Source organism: Chinchilla lanigera, unplaced genomic scaffold, assembly GCF_000276665.1.
Source record: "Chinchilla lanigera isolate Chin_1 unplaced genomic scaffold, ChiLan1.0 scaffold00116, whole genome shotgun sequence".
NCBI lineage: Eukaryota > Metazoa > Chordata > Mammalia > Rodentia > Chinchillidae > Chinchilla > Chinchilla lanigera.
The window spans coordinates 1,044,292-1,064,440 of NW_004955517.1; the positions used below are offsets into that span (position 1 = coordinate 1,044,292).

At 46.4% G+C, this 20,149-nt stretch overlaps 1 long non-coding RNA gene across 1 annotated transcript; it reads left to right on the top strand.

The window, feature by feature from the left end:
* The first annotated feature begins 1,041 nt into the window (after positions 1 to 1,041).
* LOC106147085 lies at positions 1,042 to 5,239 on the top strand. Its single transcript, XR_001231820.1, has 3 exons — positions 1,042 to 1,122; positions 1,995 to 2,071; positions 5,159 to 5,239. It is a non-coding gene; the product is annotated as an uncharacterized LOC106147085 (long non-coding RNA).
* Positions 5,240 to 20,149: the final 14,910 nt, after the last annotated feature.

Below are 20,149 nucleotides of genomic sequence, written 5' to 3' on the forward strand. Positions count from 1 at the left end.
CTTATGCTGAGGCTCCAAGATATTGGAGAAATTCAACAGAAGTATTCAAAGTGAATAGAAGTCTTTTTGTGGGTGGCATATGGAAGTAAGCAGATGCAAACATGAACGACCTTTCGAAACTCGCTGCCTCTGGCCATTAAGACTAGATTCAAGACAGCAACCACTGAGAGCAGATACCAGAACGAGGACTGTACCTGACCTCTTTTCACAGGTGGAATATTGTTGCTAAGAATTTATTGAGCACTAACAGTGCGGAACATCGAATTAAAAATAGTTCTGGTCTACTAGACAACAATCTCATCTAGGTAATATAATCTGTTGAACAACATGCCCCTGAACAATCCCTTTAAGAGAAACTGAAAGCTCTCCTGTTCATAACAAAAATGTCTTTTTTATTATTATTGCAAAAGATAACTTGTTGGTTCCTACACAATAAAGTGTGCTCCATTTTGCTTGGTGTCAAACCCCAAATTTGCATCCTCACCCAGTGAAGCAGTCAGCTCATCTTGTCAGCGCCCCAGTCTTGGAGAGCAGAGCCTCCTTTGCCCCCTCGTCATGGGAGTCGTGTTTGTTCACATTTCATTAAAATTGGGGAAGTTGGGCTTCAGGACGGGAAACATAATTAGAGTTGAAAATACAGACACCAAAGGGATCTTGAAGTAATTTATGAGACAATCCAACCATGCTGAGACCTCGGTGAATATGCTGATACATCCTTCATAAAGAGATAGTTTTAAAGGTATGAACTCACATCGATTATTTGCTTTTTCCTTTATTTCCGAAAAGGTGATGTATGAGCTTACCTTATTATTTTCTCTCCGGCTGCTGCTCCATTTCACCAAGACAAAGAGGTGAAACTCTAACTTTTCAGCTAGATGGTGGAGTCTCCTCTAAAGTATAGAGTCAAAAAGAACTGCTCTTTGTTATGCATGCCTGGAACATTATGAAAATAGAGTCAGGTTTCTTGGCTGGAGGAGCTCGGGGAACTGGGCTGGAGACTGGGGTTGTCTTGGGCGGGAACTCAGACCGTTGGATAGTGTTCATAACCACTGGGTTCTCAGAAGCCTCTGAGCCTGTGTTTTCATGACCTCTGCTCTGCTGTACCTCCTGGAAGTCAGACAGGTGGGCACAAGAGACAGGCTTTATATTCAAGATGCCTCTCTTAGAGGTGCGGGTGAGCAAGCTTGGAGTTTTGTTTGTATCGGTCCTCATTAAACAGATTTTCTGATTTGGAACAAATTGAGGCTTTGTACAAGTTCTTAAAACTTATTTCTCCAACATACATAGCCTCTTTGGGGTGAAGGTCCAGAGACACCTTAAAAAAATGTGCGGGGTGGCTGAGGGACATGTTTTCCATCCTGGAAGCGTTCATGTTTAATTAAACACGTAAATTAAACATTTTTACCCTGCTCATTTTAAATCCCAGGTAACTTATACCTTGCCTTTCTGGCACCCAAAGCAGATCTACATGTCTAGCTTTGCAGGTGATGGTGACTCACTGCTCCAGCTAAGGGGGACTGGAGACAACACACACACCGGCTCTGAGTCTGACCAGGACATAGAGCTTCTGGATCCTTGAGTAACTTCCAGCTACCCTTGGCCAGGCATATCTTAAAGGGATCTTCACAGAGTTTTGCTTGTGTTCATTTGAAATTTTATGTCTGAGATTATTGTAGAGACAAAAGAAGAACATGCAGATAGCTGAGTAACCCTCGTGACTGCTTCCCAGGAGACAACGACAGCCATGGCGTTAACAACCGTGAGATTACAATACCTGCTTCAAAATATACCTTGAATGGCTCTGTTCCATTGAGGCAGTAAAAGCAACCAGAGCTTTTAGCAATAAAATCCTCAGTTGAATTTTTCTGTATTAATTCTGATGTTTTTCCTGTTCTGTAAGATATACGAGAAGCTCTGTTTTAAGCCAGGCTCCATTACTTTGCCTTGATGTTTTGGGTATCTGGAAAACAAGTAATTTGCTTGTTTTATCTCAGGCTGAAAGAAGAAATAACTTGGTTTTAAATGTCTGAGACTTTCCTCCCTGTAATCAAGCACGAGCCAGTGAGTCACGGTGAGTAGGAGCTTGGAGGGAGGCGCTCTCTGTCACATCCCTGTCTACAGCCTTTGCACACTAGCTATCCAGCTAGCTCTACCTGTCGCTCCCCCCCTTGTGCGCTTCTCTGAGTATCTCCTACTCACCATTGCTCAGCTTATTCTCATGCCCAAGCACTCCCCGGCCAGCCTTAGTCCTCGGGGCACACTCAGATCTTGCTCGTGAGAATTCTAATTCCTCTATCGGGCGTGTATACAGTCTTCGCGGGGCAGTTACTGTTAGATGAGGGTAGCTCTAGGGCCCGGCACAGAGCTTCACCCTCAGTAGGTACTCTGTAGATACTTCGTTGAAGGAATTGGTCTATTCACTGGTGTTGCATATAGTCTTGGGGCCCAGAGTTCCAGCTTAGCAGGCACTGGAAAATAGATCCCAGAGTAGACTTGAAGGCCAAATCAGCTCTTGCCTCGAAACAGGGCTAATCTGGCCTATGATCATTTAAAACTTCCAAACCCATTATCCAGGTTTTGGTGACCTCTGCCAAGTGAACTGACCCCTTGCAGTGCTACTTCCCACATAAGCTGTGGAAACTGTGGGGATATGTGTGCTGCTAAAGCAGCCAGCCTGTGAGAAGGCACCCCCGGTAGTCTGTACCTCTTCAGTGGTTCTCAGTGTCAGGCTGCCTCTGTTGGCTTCCCAGGCCACTCTGAACTCCACAGCTAGGTCCTTAAAGGCTCTGCAGCACGTATTGTGAAATCATTTATTTATTTAGTTAGCTAGATTTTTAGTTAGTTAGTCAGTCAGTTAGTTAGTTAGTTAGTGATACTAGGGGTTAAACCCGGAGCCTTTGCATTGAACTACATCCCCAGCCCTTTTTATTGTTTATTTTGAGATAGGGTCTTGCTAAATTTTTAAGTTTCCCAGGCTGGGCTGCATCTTGGAATTCTCCTGCCTCAGCTTCCTAGAGTTCTGGAATTATGAATGTGTCCCACCAGGCCCTAGTCTTTTAGATGCATGCTTTGCCCAAATCCAGTAGCCACGCTGGAGGACACGGGCAGCCCTGTGGAAGTGCCTGTGGGACAGGCGCTGAGGATGTCATCAACGCTGCCAGGGAGCCACGTGAGCACGCCACCTGGGGAGTGCTGCCTCTGGCCACAGAGTCACCTGAGAACCTCACGCCCAGGGTTTTCAGCGAAGCTGAAACAGGTGAGGCAGCCTGAGGTGTGCCTTGCCTCGGCACCGCCTCTTACAAAACAGTCGCAAAAGGCAGGACACTTATTTGTCCATCAAATGTTGGTTGAAAGCTCACACTTTGAATATTCGTTGCAACTAGACTATTGCAACAAATCCTTTATCCTCTCTTCATTCAGTTAAAATCAGCTTCTTGGATCAAATGATAGAGTCAGAAGCCTCATCCCATTAGTAAGCCTGTCTTTACGTTGTTCACAATTCATTGCTAATACTCAGATTGCTTCCAAGGTGGCTCTATAATTTCTATTCATTTAGCAAGTAGGCTCCCAAATTCCCTTCAAGAGAAATTCTTACTTTCCATTTATTTTATTTTTTCTCAGCGCACGTTTGTAATACATAATGATTGCATTCCTTTTGGAGGGTTGTACATGTACACAACACATCTCGCTCTTTCCATCTCCTTTTCCTTCCCCTTTTCCAGTCTCTGCATCCCCTGATCCCCTTCCCATTCTTTTATTTTGCTCTTTATTTATATTTTGTTTTACTCACATAAGAGAAACCATGTGATATTTGAGCTTGTGTGTCTGATTTATTTCACTTAACATGGTGTTAGGGTGCATCTATTTTCCCACAAATGACACAAGTTTATTCTTCTTTACCACAGAGTAGTACCCCGTTGCATGTAAACACATTTTCTTTATCCATTCATCTGTTCATGGGCATGTAGGCTGCATCCAAGATTTAGCCATTTTGATTTGTGTTGCTATAAACATGTGCATGCCTGTATCACTATAATATAATATCGAAGTCTTTGGGAAGATACCTAGAAGGAGGGTAGCTGTGGCAAATGGAATTCTGTTTTTAGTTTTTTGAGGAATCTCCACAGTGATCTCCATAGTGGTTGTACTAGTTTACATTCCCACCAACAGTGTAGAAGGATTCCTTTCTTTCCCTGTAGCTTTGTCAGCACCTTTTATTTGATTTCTTGATGACTGCCATTCTTTCTGGAGTAAGTTAGAATCTCAGTGTTGTTTTAATTTGCTTTTCTCTAGTGACCAGAGATGTTTAACATTTTTCCATGTATTGATTGGCCATTTGTACTTTTTCTGAGAAGTATGTATTCATTTCAGTTGACCATTTTTTTGCTTGGGTCATTTATTTTTGGGTCTAATATTGAGTTTTTTATATATTCTAGATATTAGTCCTCTGAGGAACAGCTGGTATTTTTTTCCCCATTCTGTAGGTTGTCTTCACTCTGTTGGTTGTTTCTTTTGCTGTTCAGAAGATTTTCAATTTGATATGATCCCATTTGATGGTTCTTGGCATGATTTCTTGGACCACTGGGATTCTACTCAAAAAGTTTTTGCCATTCTTATGTCTTCAAGAGTTTTACATATTTTATCTTCCAGCAAGTTAAGTGTTTCTATTTTAACATATGGGACTAGACTCAATCTTCTGCATGTGGGTAGACAGTTTTCCCAACACTATTGTTAAACTTAGAATCTAAATTCTTTTTTTTTTTTTTTTTTTTTTTCTAGTACTGGGAATCAAACTCACGACCACGCACTTGCCAGGCAGGGGCTGTGCTGCTGAGCTGAATCCTCAGACCCTAGAATCTAAATTCTTAAGGCGAGTCTAAGTCAGACTCTAGAGACCCACTGCTCACTCTTCAGATTAGTGTATGAGGCATGATTTTAAAGTACGGTTAATATTTTACTATAGTAAAGGACACATTGCAATTAATTTCCTTTGAAACACTCCCCTTGATTTGAGCACACTTATCCCTTCCTTCTGGCCCCTTTCGGAAGCAGTTCTGGAAGTCCTCCTTCGTCAGTGTCCTCAGTTGCACTGTTGTGGTTGCCTCAATGTCCCGAACTGATTAAAAACGCTTACCTTTCATGGTCATTTTGACTGTAGGGAAGAGCCAGAAGTCACCCAGCGCCAGATCCGGTGGACATGTGGATAAGGATGCACCGTCACCTTTTCACAAGGCAGCCCTTCAGCTGGATGGCAGCAATATTCACTGGATTCTTTATCATACATCTAAAGGACACCCAGGAAAGAACTGCTTCAGGAGTGGCAAGCATGATGGGCTACATGTGTTCAAAGGCAAGGGAGGTATTTTGTGGGGGACTGTGGCAATGTATCTCTTGCTGTAACAGTTTTGTTTAACTTGAACACTCACTAGTATTGCTATCACCCCTTGTATAGCACTGATTCCCTCCAAGGGAAGGAGGCATCCTACTCTAGACTGAAAACCTGTCCCCCTCCTCCTCTGGTGGGTGTCCTGCCAATGACCCCTGCACCATGAGCGCCTTCCCACGCTCCTTTCAGTCCTGCGTCATCTGTGGACTTTGCATATTTATTTCCCTTCTCTCAAGGTGTGTTTTGACCTTGATAAATGGATTCAAGGAGAAGTGGACTTTGTGCAATGTGGGAGTCCTATTCATGAAATCTGTAAGTGTTATTCTCTTAGAAATAGGTAAATTTCAAAAATAATGGTGTATTTTTTCCCCCTCCTGCTTTGGATTTGCTCAGTCCTCGCCCAGTTCATGGTCTCCTCCTGAACTTTCCTAGCAATGTCTTGGGTGTGTCCCGGCAGCCCTTAAATTCTTCTCCAGAGAAAGAGAAAAGGAAAGCACCATTCCCCGTTGGCTGGAGTAGAGGCAGGCTGGTGTGGGGTGCGGGAACAAAGGGGTGAGGCGACTGAGCTGGGTGTGCAGCCTGGGAAGCCAGGCTCATGGCCTCCAGGATCTGCACTGCATCAAGATCCCGGCCACACCCACCCCACTCAGCCAGCCGGGGTGTGAGCGAGCGCTGTCTGACCCTGCAGTCACCCTCCAAGAGGAGGCAGCCTGAGGCCTTGTGGCTGGCAGTGAGCATTCTGTACTTTTCCTCTTATGGGAGGAAGCAGACCCTCGCAGCCACTCTTAACTCTGGGTAAGCAACTGGCTTGGTGGCAGAGAGCTCCAGTTTCATCACCAGGCTCCTTGTCTGTATTTTCATAAGTGGAAGTTCAGCTGCAGCCTCTGAGCCACTACATCTCTGCTGAATTCCATTTCTAGGACTTACCTAGCAGTGCACTTAAAGGAGCACTGATCACTTGGCACACACAATTTGTCTAGGCAGAGTTGTCATTGTTTCCGTTAAGAGGAGGGTGTTGAGCAGGAGGAGGTAATAGATGGGACATTGATGCCGCCTACAACCAGCCAGCAGTGGCTTCCCAAAACAGAATGTATATAGAAAGATTTTGCAGTGATTTCTACACTCAAGAGAAAAAGAACTCCATGATCAGCTAGTAATGTCTGCAACAGCACACATTAAGGAGCATGGTAAGGAACATGGTAGTGTGTGCGTGTGATGCATGTGTCATGACAGGTTGGAGAGTCATGTAAGACTAGGTACAGGTTCAGCATCATCACTTTCTAGCTGGAAGTAGACCCGCAAGTAATTCTTTTAGTCTACGGGGTCTCAGGTTTCCTGTCCACATAAGATGAATTTTACTTTGTGTTTATTTCTGGAATGGTCCTGTTTTTATCAAGGTGTCTGAATAAAAGTTGACAAATGGAAACTATAAAGTATACGAATAAAAACATAGCACTGTAGAAATATCACTGATGCCCATAGATAAAGCAAGTATGTATAAAGATCTTATTACTAAATTTAATAATGATTTCAAAAATGAATTCTCTTTTTGTGTATTCTTTGACACTGATGGGTTTTACTGTTCCGGGTTACTGTCCTTTAAGTTTTAGAGTATATCTTGCATCGGTGGAAATTTGGGTTAGGCTCCAAACTGTTACTTTGACTAGTGATTTCTTCATTTTAAAGCATACTCACTAGAGGCTAAAATATGAACAAATTTTATTACCTACTTACTTGGTGGTTTTACTTTCTGCCTTTGTGCATATTATTTAATGGTTCTAAGGCTCAAGTTTCTTACTAATTAAATGGGTGTATTTATTTTATCAGATTATTATGAGAATCTATTTAAATAACCCAATCTTTTTGAAAGAGATGTAGAAGTGCTATTTTAAGATATTAATGTCATAATTAGTCTTTTCATGCATACAGCTTCTGAATTTAGTTGAACTAGAGAAATAATTAAAAACAAATGTCAAGATATGGAAAGATAACAATAGTGATAGGAGTTGTCTTTTTCTAAGTCTCTTTTAGCAATAGGAGCTGGACTAGTTCCCATCTTAGCATCCAAGGATCAGGTTGCCAGGAAAATATGGAATTCCCAATAAATTTAAATTTAATTCCCAAGAAACAATCAGTGGAATACTTATAATGAGAAGTTATTTTTCATTTACCTGAAAATCAACTTTAATTGTCATTATGGCTTGAATACATCCTCCAAAAGTGCATGTGTTGGAAAGTTACCCCTCAAAGGTGTATGTCAATATTTGGAGATGGGGCCTTGGGAGGTGTTCAGATGAGGTCATGTGGATTAGTGAGGTCATGTGGGTTAGTGAGGTCATGTGGATTAGTGAGGTCATGTGGATGGGGCCCTCATGCTGGCACTTGTGGCTTTATGAGAAGAGGAAGGGAGACCAGGCTAGTGCGCTTGCCCAGCTTGCACGTGATGCCTTCTACCATGTCATGGTGCGGGGAGAAGGCCCTTGCCATGTGCTGGGCCCATGCCAGCACCCTGCTTTCCCACTCCCAGAACTGTGAGCCACATGAACGTCTACTCCTACAAATTGCCTATCTTCACGTAGTTTATTACAGCAATATAATGTGGACTGATACAATGGAGCCTCCTTTTCCTTCTCTTAACTAAATGGCAACTCTAATCTAGGGGTGCACAGGAGGCAAATGCAAGCACTTAGAACAGTAAAGCCCTCACAGGAACCCCTTGGTGAGTGTGGGCAGTTTGAGGCCATGCAGGGCAGAGGCTCCAAAGAGCAGGCCCCGGAGCCAGACTGCCTGCACCAGTCCCCCTGGGCTGCATGCTAGCTGGGTCTGAGGGCAGGACAGCATGCCTCTCCTTCCTTCGGTCTCCTTGTTAGCTGGGTCTGAGGACAGGACACCATGCCTCTCCTTCCTCCGGTCTCCTTGTCCCTCGGGGGGAGAATAACAGTCCCTCCTCCCAGGATTGCTGGGGTTATTACAGAGTTAACACCTGTGGAGGGTTTAGATCAGCATCCGAGACAGTGAAAGGGCTCGAGAGGGGCAGCTCTGTTAGTGTCATTCTTTGCACATCTGTCTCATTGACCCTGAGACTCGGGCATTGTTGCTCATTGTAATAAAGGTTTTCAGCCCTGTTGTCTCACAAAGAGGTACCAGGCAGCTGGGAATCTGACCTCATCCCCAGTGCTCAGAGCACTCTGCGAACTCTGGGGAGCACTAAGTGGCATTAGAGCGCACGGCGTCTGCAAAGGCACACAGCGTTACAAAGCAAAGGACCGCCTCTGCTCCCCCTCACTCCCTCCAGTGTGGGCGGGATGAGCATGATGCTTAGCAATAGGCAGAAGGGGAAGTTGGACTCCAAGTAGCGAAGTGATCTGCTCCGGGTCACCCAGCAGAATGGGAAGTAATGGATGCGACCCACACCCTTGGTCCCCAAGCCCGGGTTTGTTTTCTGACCTGTGACTCCTCCCTCATTATAAACACATTCCTCCATTAATGCTGCCGCCGAGGTCTGCTTTGGTTTTTATTAAATTAAGCGTGGCGCCCACATGCAGAGACCATCGCAGTCCCCTCATGCTGGATTTTTCTTACTGGTTTATCTTTAAGATAATAAAAACAACTCAAAAATCTAGCGAGAGATTAGCAAAACAAACTTTGCTGTTGTTTTCAAGCCATAACCAGAACAAGCAGCCACCATAATTGCTAGCAAATGCTCTATAACTGGAGCTGTTCCATCACCCTAACCACGAGGCCAGGCCGCTGCACCTCGGATGACCCTGAGGGTCACCGGCACGATTCCACCCGGGTCACCCTAGCAGCTTGAACTTCCATCTGCATTCCAAAGGGGCATATATTCTGTGCATCTCTTTTTCACTTCCTAAGACTATTCCTCATAGTGCATGTCTCCTGATCACCAGTAGTAAACAATATGCCTACCCTTTGTTTCGCTCCACTTTAAAAAAAAAGTCATAAGATGTTTATGGAAAGTGCTGAGTTTGGAGACTTTAAAGGGAAAGTGCTTTGAAAGACCAGGCAGGAGTCCAAGCTGACCGAAGGCCAGAGACTATCAAAGCTGGGTCTCCAGCCCAGCAGTGTGGAAGGCGCTCACAACGGCTGAGAGTCATGGGAGAGTTTTCTCCCCCTTGATATCCCTTCCTGGGGAGCAGAGGGCTGGCAGAGATAGGGGAGGAGCCGCAGAAGTTCTTCATCCTTTCTAGGAGAGACCTAGATGCTCCCCACTGGCAGTAAATTGTGTTACAGGATCAGAAAGAAAAAAGGTAATAAAATTTGTTCATGAAGATCCTTTTTAATTTAAAAAATATGCAGAGAAAATTAGAGAAAAAAAAGGCTGGGAGCACAAATACACAATGGACACGATGGTTATTAGGGATGGTTGCTCAAAATCATTTCACTTGCAAACAACAGAAGCTCAGCTGAAACTAGTTGAAGTGAAAAATAAAGATAAAACAAAAGTAAATATGTTGGCTCAGATAGAGAGGTTACTAGCTCCAGGTCTTCCAAGTGTCACTGGGGTCTCACTTGCTCCCCTGCTCTGTCTCCATCCAGAAGGCCTACCTCTGCTTTCTTCAGAAGCTTACAGCTATTCATCATTAGCTCGTAGGTCCCAGAAGATGAGAGCATCTTTCACCTGCTGCAGAAGTCCCTGGAGAGGTGTGGGGCTGCACTGCCAGGTCCCCTGTTCCACACCTGGGTAGGCTCAGCCCCACAAAAAGCCCTCCCCAGAGGGAGAGATGCAGACAAGTGAAATGTATACACTTTTAACTCTGATTTTCATCTGCTTTCTGTAAAACTATTATTCTCTATAATTTTTAATGAAGTTGCATTATTTCATGATAAGGTTTAAAAGTCTGGCTTTGAAAGGTATTGTGATTGGAAAAGTCTGGCACCCAGGACATGCCACGTTTCAGTACCCACACTGCCTCCACGTCCACGCTGGCCAGTCACCTCCAGTGTAAACAGTCAGACTTTGCCCAGGAGCCCATGCAGCCCCAGCCACAGCCGATGTGCCATGGGTGATTACCCCTGCGCAGCACTACTGTAGCACCATTCTGTCTATGTGTATTAATAGACAGATTCGTGCTCGTGAAATCTATTGGCGCTGGGGACAGCTGTGAGCCATGCAGTGTGAGCTGAATTCCCCAAACACTTGCCCTCTTATCAGTCCTCATAGTGCACCAGGCGATACCTTGCGGCTACCCCACTAGGAAGCACACCTCCAGCCTCTGACTAGAAGCCAGCAGAGGACCACCCTGAGGATGCCTGGAGGGCCTGAGCTGTGACTCCTCATCAGCAGAGTCAGAAGATGTATCCTCAGCCCAGCTTCTCCCAACAAGTGCACTGTAGAGAGATTGTATTATTTCTTTGAACGATTGCCTTTCAGAATTGAAACAGCCGAGGCTCTGAAGATGAGGTGGACACGCGGAACTTAGGGACTAGTTTTAATGTATGAGTCCACTTGAGATCTTGGTAGGCGCTGTTAAAGAACAGAATCAGACCTCTGGCTTGGCCTCGTGGGGACACTTCAAGGTTGTCCCAAAATCCAAGCACATGGCAACATCCTTAGGTGCTAGCAAGTGTTCTTAGCTGCTCTGTGAAGCTCTTCCTTAGGAACAAGGCTATGAAGGAAAAATGTGCGCAACCTCTACCCAACAAGTCCTGGCTGCTGCCTTCCTCATCAATGTTTTTAAATGTGATTCTGCCTGTCACTCATGATATTCCCGGTCCCGCTCCATTTTTCAGATGCTCAAGTCCTATCATCACAGGGCCTTTGCACTTGCTGTTTCCTTTTCCTGACCCAAATTTCTCTTTGTCCCATTGCATCAAGGAGGTGACAGTTCCTATTCAGCCTCCTCCAAGATCTTACCCTGAGTCACTCAAACTACAGTAGTTCTCCCCCAGCTGCTCTCTGCTTTATGATCCCATTTGATGACCTCACAACCCTGCCACCACCTGCAGTTACCTTCTCTGTGGGTTCGCTGGTATTACTTTGCCTTGCTTCACTAGAGGGGGGAGGTTTTTAAGAGCAGAGCCCTGTCCATCTCCATCTCTCCGAGCCCCCACCCCTGGGGGTGGTGAGGATGCCATCATCTCTGCTGCTGGCTGTAGGAAAGGTGGCTTTCCTCTTTCACAGATGAGGTTAGACTCTGACTCTAAGTTTGGAGCCGTGAAGACTCTTTGATGTAACACCCCCCACATATGATATTCCAAGGCTGTTTCTGCTGGGCCTTGAGATTTATATGTTTGTTATTCGGTGACATTTACAGGAATTCCTTTCATAATTTTACCAGCTATAGCACACTGTTGGCTCTGTGTGTCCAGCTAAATTATAACTTCTTAGAATTTGTGAAACTACTTGGATATCTCGGACATTCTGCTACCCAGTTTCTCTTCTTCAAGTATTACTTCCACTGGGTGTTACTGGGAATCCTGCACGAAAACAAACATGTGGAGGGAGGTGTGTGCAAAAGGCATTTTGATGGCACGTCCACACCCCACAGCACTCCTAGTGCTCAGGTGCAGCAGGTTCGTGCTCTGCTGAGAGCAGCTGCTTCTCCCCCGCCCCTCTGCAATTCTCTGGGTGCCCTGCAGAGAGGGTGCAGGTGCCAGGGAACCCGTTTCTTTCCCCCAAAGAAGCTTTGAGTTTACTCTGATGATAGGTGGTGGGTAAATATCGTACTTCCCGGGCTTTAGCCGGACGTCACTGAGGCCTCTTCTCCCCAGCTGTCCCCAGCCAGACTGAGGGCCCGTTGTCCACAGAGGCAAATCTGCTCACGAATGCGCCCTGACTTGGTGCTGCCGTTTCCAGTCTCGCTTCCTGTCTCTGCATCTGACGCTTTCTATAAATTCACCTCCCAAGTAAAACTGCTTGCACTTGAATCTCCAGCTCAGGATCTGCTTCTGGCATAATCTAATCTAAGACAGCCATTCCACAGCTAAGCATGGCAAAAGAAACCTAGATAAAACTGAATACATCAATTTTCCCCTGCTGTGGGACCTCTTGGCTTCTCCAGTGTGCTGAAATGCATTATAAAATCCAAGGCAGGCTTTGTGGCAGTACGTCTTTTATTTGGCCTTGGACATGGAGGTAATGGTGACTATTCCTTTTAACAACTAAAAAATCACGGAACTGATGCGTGTGAGAATAACAGACTCTGCGAACCATTTCCCTGCTTCTCGACCAAACATTTGCTGATTCGGCTGCGCCTCCGGGGCTGGGGCTTCCTGTTGCTGGAGGAGCTTGAAGGCAGTAGCGTTCCTGCCACACCACCTCCCGCATATTCTCCTGGCAAAAACGTCCTGTGCAGATCCCAGCTCTGTCCCCACAGGGACTTAGGATGAAGAAGGCTGTCGAAGGCCCTCTTATCCCCCGGTTACTCGCCCCAAGTTCCGCCAGGCATTGAGCTCTTCCACCCATCTCTTGTGCTTCCTCCCTGCATAGGACCCGAAATGAGCTGGTGGGAAGTGACTACTGAGAATGACGTGTCTCCAAGAGCCATTCCTACGCGGTGGGAGTGTGACACGCGGAGCCCCCGTCACGCGAAGCGAGGCAAGTGCTGGACTCAGGGTAGGAAGAGAACTGATCCCTATTCTCAGAAGTGCTATGAGTGAAAACGCAAGCTGCCCGCAGAGAGTCTCAGGGGAACCGGGAAGCTGCATGCAGCAAGTGGCTCTGAGAGGGAGGCAGATGGGTCATAGCAGGCTCTGGGCTGTTGGGCAACACCGAGGCTGGGCCGGGAAGGAGCCAAGCTTCAGGAAACTGAGCAGTGGGACTGGATTTCCCACGGGCAGAGGGAAGGGTGGGAATCCAGTCTGTGAAGTGTTCCAGATCAAGGTCAGTGCTTGTGGGCTGGGGATTTAGCTCAGCGGCACAGCGTCTGCCTGGCAAGCGCGATGTCGTGAGTTTGATTCCCGGTACTGGAAAAAAACCAAATAAATAAATAAATAAATAAAACAAAACAAGGTCAGTGCTTGTTTTGTGAGCTTCAGTAAGCGCTACACATTCTACAAGGCCTCTGCATATTCGTCTGCAAGTAAGACTTTACCAGAGCACCAGCTGCACAGGGCTGTAGAGTCGGTGAAATAATTCATATTAGGCCCGAGAATGGCAGTGCTGCGGCACGGAGCGCTCACTGAGTGTTATTCACTATTAGTTTACACATTGCCCGTGCTAATTCAGTGGTCTATTGGGAGACCCTGGATTCAAATTCAGGTCTTCCTTTCTAACTAGAGTCTTTCTATTAACCGCCATGCTGTATGTACTGGGTTGATTTATATATATATATTTATATATACCTTTCACATAATCAAAGGTGATTATGTGAATTATGAGGTGGCCTTAAAGTATCAAGTTTTTTTAAATATCTAAAAATTAAGTATATAGGAAAAATGGCCACAAGATCCTTATGAATAAGATGTGTTCTTTAAACTTTTATGCAACATTATTCCAATTGAAGTTTCAAAATATTTAATGCTGGGTTCTAAAAAAGCAAAAATGTTATTGCTAAATAATGGAATTACTAGTGACTTAGTGAAGCTTTGACATTCTTTTTACGTTTCCCTCTAAAGGTGAAAAAAACCTGCTGAACTTCCAGGTTTCCTTCCTGGCCCAAGAGTTACTCATTTCCCTATTTCTGGAAAAAAATGTAGGGCCCTCCTCATGCCAGGAACTGATCTAAAAAACTGAGTCAAGTTTGAGAAAGAGTTAAAACTGGTTTTAACTGCAGAGAGGAAAAGGATGCTGCCCTGCTCCCAGGGGAAGTCAGCGCAAAGTACGGGAACGGCCCATTTCCAGTCCTGGCAAGCTGACCGGCGTTCCGACCATCTGTGGATAAGTCAGCTGGCACAAAGAGTGAGCAGCTGGATTCACTTTGCTGCTTTTCTCTGAGGCTTAGTGCAAAGGCTTAAGGCATTTTCCAAAGTACATTGGACCCAGGGCTGGGTTTGGATAGCACCTTGGAGTTATTAGAGAAAGCATATATGCACCTTGGTTTCCGTCCCAGAGAGAGCTCATGAGCACCAAGGCCTGCTTCCCCTCTGCGAGGTGTTAGCCACAAACATGACACCAGCCAGCTGTGGAGGCCCAAGCAAAACCTTCCTAGGGATTCTCAGAGAACACAACACCTGTGATCCTTTCAGGATCTGAAGTCCACCTTCGAGCGCACGTGTGTTCTTCTTCTACACCAGACATCATCAGACCATAAAGTGTCTCGGTCGAGTCCTGACCTGTTTGGTGAGGAAACTACAGCGGTATTGAGTCAGAACGTGGATGCAGCTCATATAGCTTTAACCTGGATTAGGATGCTCCAGCACACCCCCCCCATAAAAAATGGTGTAGTTTTGCCAGATCTTCCTGCTCCTTCTGTCCCAAAAGGAGGAGCAGCGGCAGTTCCCTGCCTCTGCTCCCCAGAAAGTATCTTCTGAGGCATCCTGAAGGGTACCCCAGCAGGTAGTTGTTTATTGATGCCCGCCAAGTCATCTATTGCAAGGACAGACCTCGGAGGGGAGAAGCCAGCAATCTTTCTAGCAAGCAGAGTCTTGGCAAACGTTTCTGAAGTAAATCAGGATTTATTTGGAGCTCGAGACAGAGGATGTGGGTTCCAGATGGTACTCGTGTGAGTGCAAAGTCTTAAGCGAACAGGGCTGACCTCAGAGTGTACGGAGCACGTTTTTGCAGATTATTGGGCCATCCATCACTTGAGGACACTGAGTCATGTCTTTCATAGAAAGCTAGGAGGAGTTGTCCGCCTCTCTGTGGAGGTCTCTGTTCTGAAAGCACGGGCTCCTGAGGCACTCACTGATTTCACTGATGCCCTCAGGGTATGTAAAAGCTGTGCTGAAATGCTCAGAAATGCATGACCCCCTTCAACAGCCATGATCAATTGCTGCATTGAAATAATAAATAAATGGGAGAACACTTGCATGCGTCGGTATAGAAAGCATACATGCAGTGGTGTGCCCCAAGCTTGGGGCTCTGGCTTTCCTGGGAAGACCTGCGGGAGGTCTCCTGGAAAGTGCAGGAGAGTTTTTAGACAGCAATAAAAGGTGCACACTGGGGACTTTCCAAGCAGCAGTCATGCCTCCCCAGTGTCATCTTTTATACTGCAAAGCCTAACGCCGCACACGCCTTTCGGTGGTGTGTCCCTCCTTCTTCTCCTCCAAGGTGAGTCTCCTCCTTGCTTGAGGGCTCTCGGGCAAACCCCACTCATCCCTGTTGCTTTTGCTGCATCTTGCTCCTGGTGAACTGCTTCTCCTCTGCAATGCCGATGCCCCTGTGCCACACCACCCTGCCTTGGATCCCGCTGACCACGGACTGAAACCTCCACAAACTGTGCCCTGATAAACCTCTCCTCCTTTAACTGTGGGTGTCGGGTATTGTGTCTTAGCAACAAGATGGAAATAACTAAGACAATTAACTTCAAGGATGAAGCTGGGTGTTGCTAATTCCTTGCCCTTACACTTAGGATCCACAGTCTCCAGCAATGCACGTGAAGTTTTAGTGTTTATAAAATGGAAAACAATTCACAGTGTTTTTTTTTAAAATCTAAGAACTCAGTGTATCTTTATACAGAGCTCACTATCTCTATAAGTCAATATTTTTACATATAAGGCCTGCTGAAAGCAGAGCACACCTAGTGTGAGACTATTTGGCCAAACAGCAACACACGGCAATTTAGTAAGTGGTGACTGCACAACTGAACACTCAGCTGAATAAAAACGATCTGTGTGGTATGTCTTACTATGCAAATATCCAGTACCTCTTGGTTTCAGCAGCTTTTGACACCAAGCGATCCCACAGCTGTCCCTGAGACTCGCTCGTCCCTGTCAGTGTGCTCTCAGCATGTGTACTGAGGCCGCACTGCAAAGGAATGACTGGCCCTGCCGCTCTTTCTTCTGAGTGTGGGCCATTTCCATCCACCTTATGAAGGTGGACTTCATTTCCTGTGAAATCAGTTGACCCATGTAAATGGACAAATATCTTCCCCACAATTACACCTTTAATTACTTAATTTCAAAGACTTATCTACCCTAAAAGGAAACTTGGGGCCTTAGAATGAACACCAGTGACTCCACATAGATAATCCCCACAGCTGCGTGGTCAAGTTGGTTGCTTACAAAGCTGGGCTCTGAAGGCATGAAGGCAATCTCCATCACCTAGTTCAACACTTGTGTGACTGAGTCTGCAATGTGGTGTAACAGGTGTTCGAACTCTTCACACACAAGCGCAGTTTGCCATAATCCCCACACCCTCGTTTCACTCCTGACCCAAGGACAGACACTGAGATCCTTCTGTGACTCTGCGACTGTTCTCGATGGGAAAAGCAGTCCTGTTCCACTCGATGGATGTGAAAGTAACGGACATGAGGCATGGTCAGAAACATGGTATTCTAATTCCTCCCATCTAAAGCTTCTGTATATACCATCTGCAGATGATCAAGCCTCACAGGCTGAATGCGGCACAGCTCACTGAAAAGCCATTTCCTGCGGGTTCTGGCTCTAGTGAAGATGGAGTGAGCACACTCCATCCCATTTCTCCTACTGAATACAAGCAAAGCACCCTGCACCGGAGGCCAGTGGCTTCCATGGAGGACTCTGGAAAGCCCGTGGTACCAGGCAGCGCGCACAAAGAAAGCAGAGCTCCGAGTCTGCTGGAGACTCTGAAATTCCCCCTCTTTCCTTCTGTGTCTCCTGGGCTGGGCTCAAAGTGAGTTCACCGTGGTTTAGCACAGGAGGCTCAGAGAGAAAATCCCCAAGAGAAGCCCTTGCATGCAGTCCCAGCTGTGGGAAGGAGGGACTTGGAGGGGCAGACAGTGGGGGCAATGCGCTGGCTCTGGCTTTTCTTTTGGTTTTTCCTCCTTTTCCACTCCAGCCCCACTGCAGAAGCTGCCATCCTGGCCAGTGGCGACTGCAGCAGCGGTTGGCAGGCCTGGAACTTGATGCGGAGGGGCAGGCTCTCTGGCCAGAGGAGCAGGGCTCCAGAGAGGGGAGAGGCAGAGTTCCTGGGGACTTCTTTCTGCTCCTCTGCCCACTTGCCTAGCCCCTGAGACAGACCCCGGTGTGGGTGGAGAAGTAAAGCCTATGATTTCCAGCAAAAGGATCAGGACAGTAACCTTCAAAAGCCAGATAACACCCAACAAGAACAGCATATTTTATTTTGCTGAATGTCTATAAAATATTATGATTCCAACATGTACTCAGTATGAAAAATTAGTGTGGGTATTTTATTTTTATGCATTGAAATCTCACATGAACTGCGAGTGACTACTGAACGTAGACAATGTGGCTAGTCCACACTGGGGTGTGCTGGGCGGTGCACATTTGATAGCAAAGAGTATTTTGAAATACAAGCTATGATTAAAAAATACAGGAAACATTTAAATTTTGAAGTTTTGCTACAGTAAAGGTCATGTTGCTGTTAATTCCCCTGAAAATACCCCTCCCTGCTTTAAACACACTTACCCTGTCGTTCTTGGCACTTTCTGAAGCAGTTCTGGAAGACCTCCTTTGTGTCGTTAGTTACCTGCCATGGCTGCATTCGTGACCTGAATTGATTCAACACGTTTATCTTTCATAAACGTGTTGAATAGTCATAGTCATTTTGACTGTGGAAGAGCCAGAAATCACAGGGTAGCCGATCTGTGGCCCAGTCCGCCAAATAAGGTGGGTTAGGGCACAGCCTAACGCTGACTACATAAGCCCGCCTTTCCGCTGGGTGGCACTGGAAGCAGCGCTCACTGTGTTTTGACCACAGCTGTTCAAGACAATCACAAAAGAAGGTTTCCAGAACTGCTTCAGAAAGTGACGAGAACAAAGGGATAAATGTGCTTGAAGCAAGGAGCGGGTATTTTGAGGGGATTCATAGCAATGTGTCTTCTCCTGTGATACGTTTTTTATTTAAATGCACACATTTTGTGATCAGCCTCTGCATATTCTTAAAGTCAATTTTACTTTTACTTTCCCCAGTAAAAACTAAAAAGTGTAAAATGATGTGTCCCACTCATTTTACATTTCTGTTGGTAGCACTGGTCTGGGTGCCAAAATTTCACCGGAAGAGCTCAGAGCAAGGAATCCGTGCAAACCGGAGTCTCCGGGATGCCGGTCTGTTGCGGGGCTGTGGGGCCTGATAGGAGCTGGAGCAGGCGCAGACCAGAGGGGTGCTTTCTCCTCACGGCAGGCCAGCCGGAGGCTGTGGGAAACTCAGGGGCTGGGGAAGGGCTAGCAGCACGAGTGCCTAGCCCTGCAGAAGGTCCCTTAAATGTGTTATCTGAAAGCCTGGGAGACGGGCTGGGCTCTCTGCTCCTGGGAGGTCCCTGTGGGGCAGATGGCTGATATCAGAGGCACCCTCTTCAAAGCTGAGACCTGGGAGTCGGCTGCTGAACAGAATCTGCGGCGCTAATAGGTGACCCCCAGCTAAGCAGTGTTTCCTCATTAGCATAACACAAAGGCCCCCAGATAACATCTCTGACTGTTAGGAGCTGTCAGGGCCTAACTTACTGGCATTTTCTCACTAGGAAACTATGTCCTTCTGGCTCCACGGTGGAAAAGCTGTTCTAGGTGACTGCCCCTTCCTCCCCACCCCCAATTATGCTCTATTGAGTGTTAAAAATAATACCTCTGGCTCATTATGTTAAAGGCTTGTGACGTGCCTGGGATGCTCCCAAGGGGTTTATCTCATTGGTACTAATGGAAATTGTAGTCTACGGATATTATTATTCAATCCGTCTTTGAGTGAGGGAAGAGCAACTCAGAGAGGGAAGGAGACACAGTCACACTCAAAGGCCAGTAAGGGACTGAGGAAAAGCCCAGGTGGTGCTTCTGCAGCTGAACAAGCTCCACAGCTGTAGTTCCCGTGTTAGCGGCTCGGCACACTCACGGAGCCCGGTTTCTCTCCCATTTCCGTCTTCCATGTCCATTCTACCCTGAAACAGCGGAGCAGAAGCAAGGTGATTCTGCCTCCCACCTGGTGAACTCAGTCCCCGCATATGTGAGACCTACCTGTGTGCACAGGTCACATTCCTGAGTGTACTTTGAGTGCAGCTACTTTGTAAGGTTGAGCAAGAATGTCTGGGCCCTTCCACTCCTGGACAGACAAGGAAGCTTCCTCAGCGAAGGGCCGAGTTCTGTTCTCCGTGCTTCTCTGTTCAGGAGCTCAGGGCTTCTCACTGAAGAGCAGGCACACCTTGATGACTCCCAAGCCAGCCCCTGCCCAGCCTCCAGGGTTTTGGGAGGCTGAAGCAGTCCAATCTTTCTCCTGAGGTCTGCACCGCACCAAGCACAGAGTAGATGCTGATTTTACTCCTCCTGAGTATGAAGCTGTTACCAGCTTCCCAACTGAGTCTCTTGGGTGTGAAGTAGGTGGGAGAGGGGAGGAAGGTGGCACAGCCCGGAAGGCAGGAGCTAAGGGCCGTGCAGTGTGAGAATGAACTCCAGGGGTGAGGCGGCGACCTCCCTGTGAACTCCCCAAACTGTGGAGCATGACCCACATCAGAAATCATCTTGGTGAGTCAGGAGTAGAATTTTTTTTTTTGAATGAAACTTAATCAAATAGCATGTAGAGCAGCAAAGTATAGTACTGGCCTACAGCACAAAGTATGTTCTTTCTGAGAACTGTGATCCAAAAAAGGTACAATACATTTCCCACTAATTTTTGCCTTTTCTTCTATGATTCTAAAGGATCTGAGTCACCAGACCCTGTGACAGTCAATCTGATCTTTTTCCTCTGCTATGAGTGGAGATGTAGTTCAGCTTTCCCAT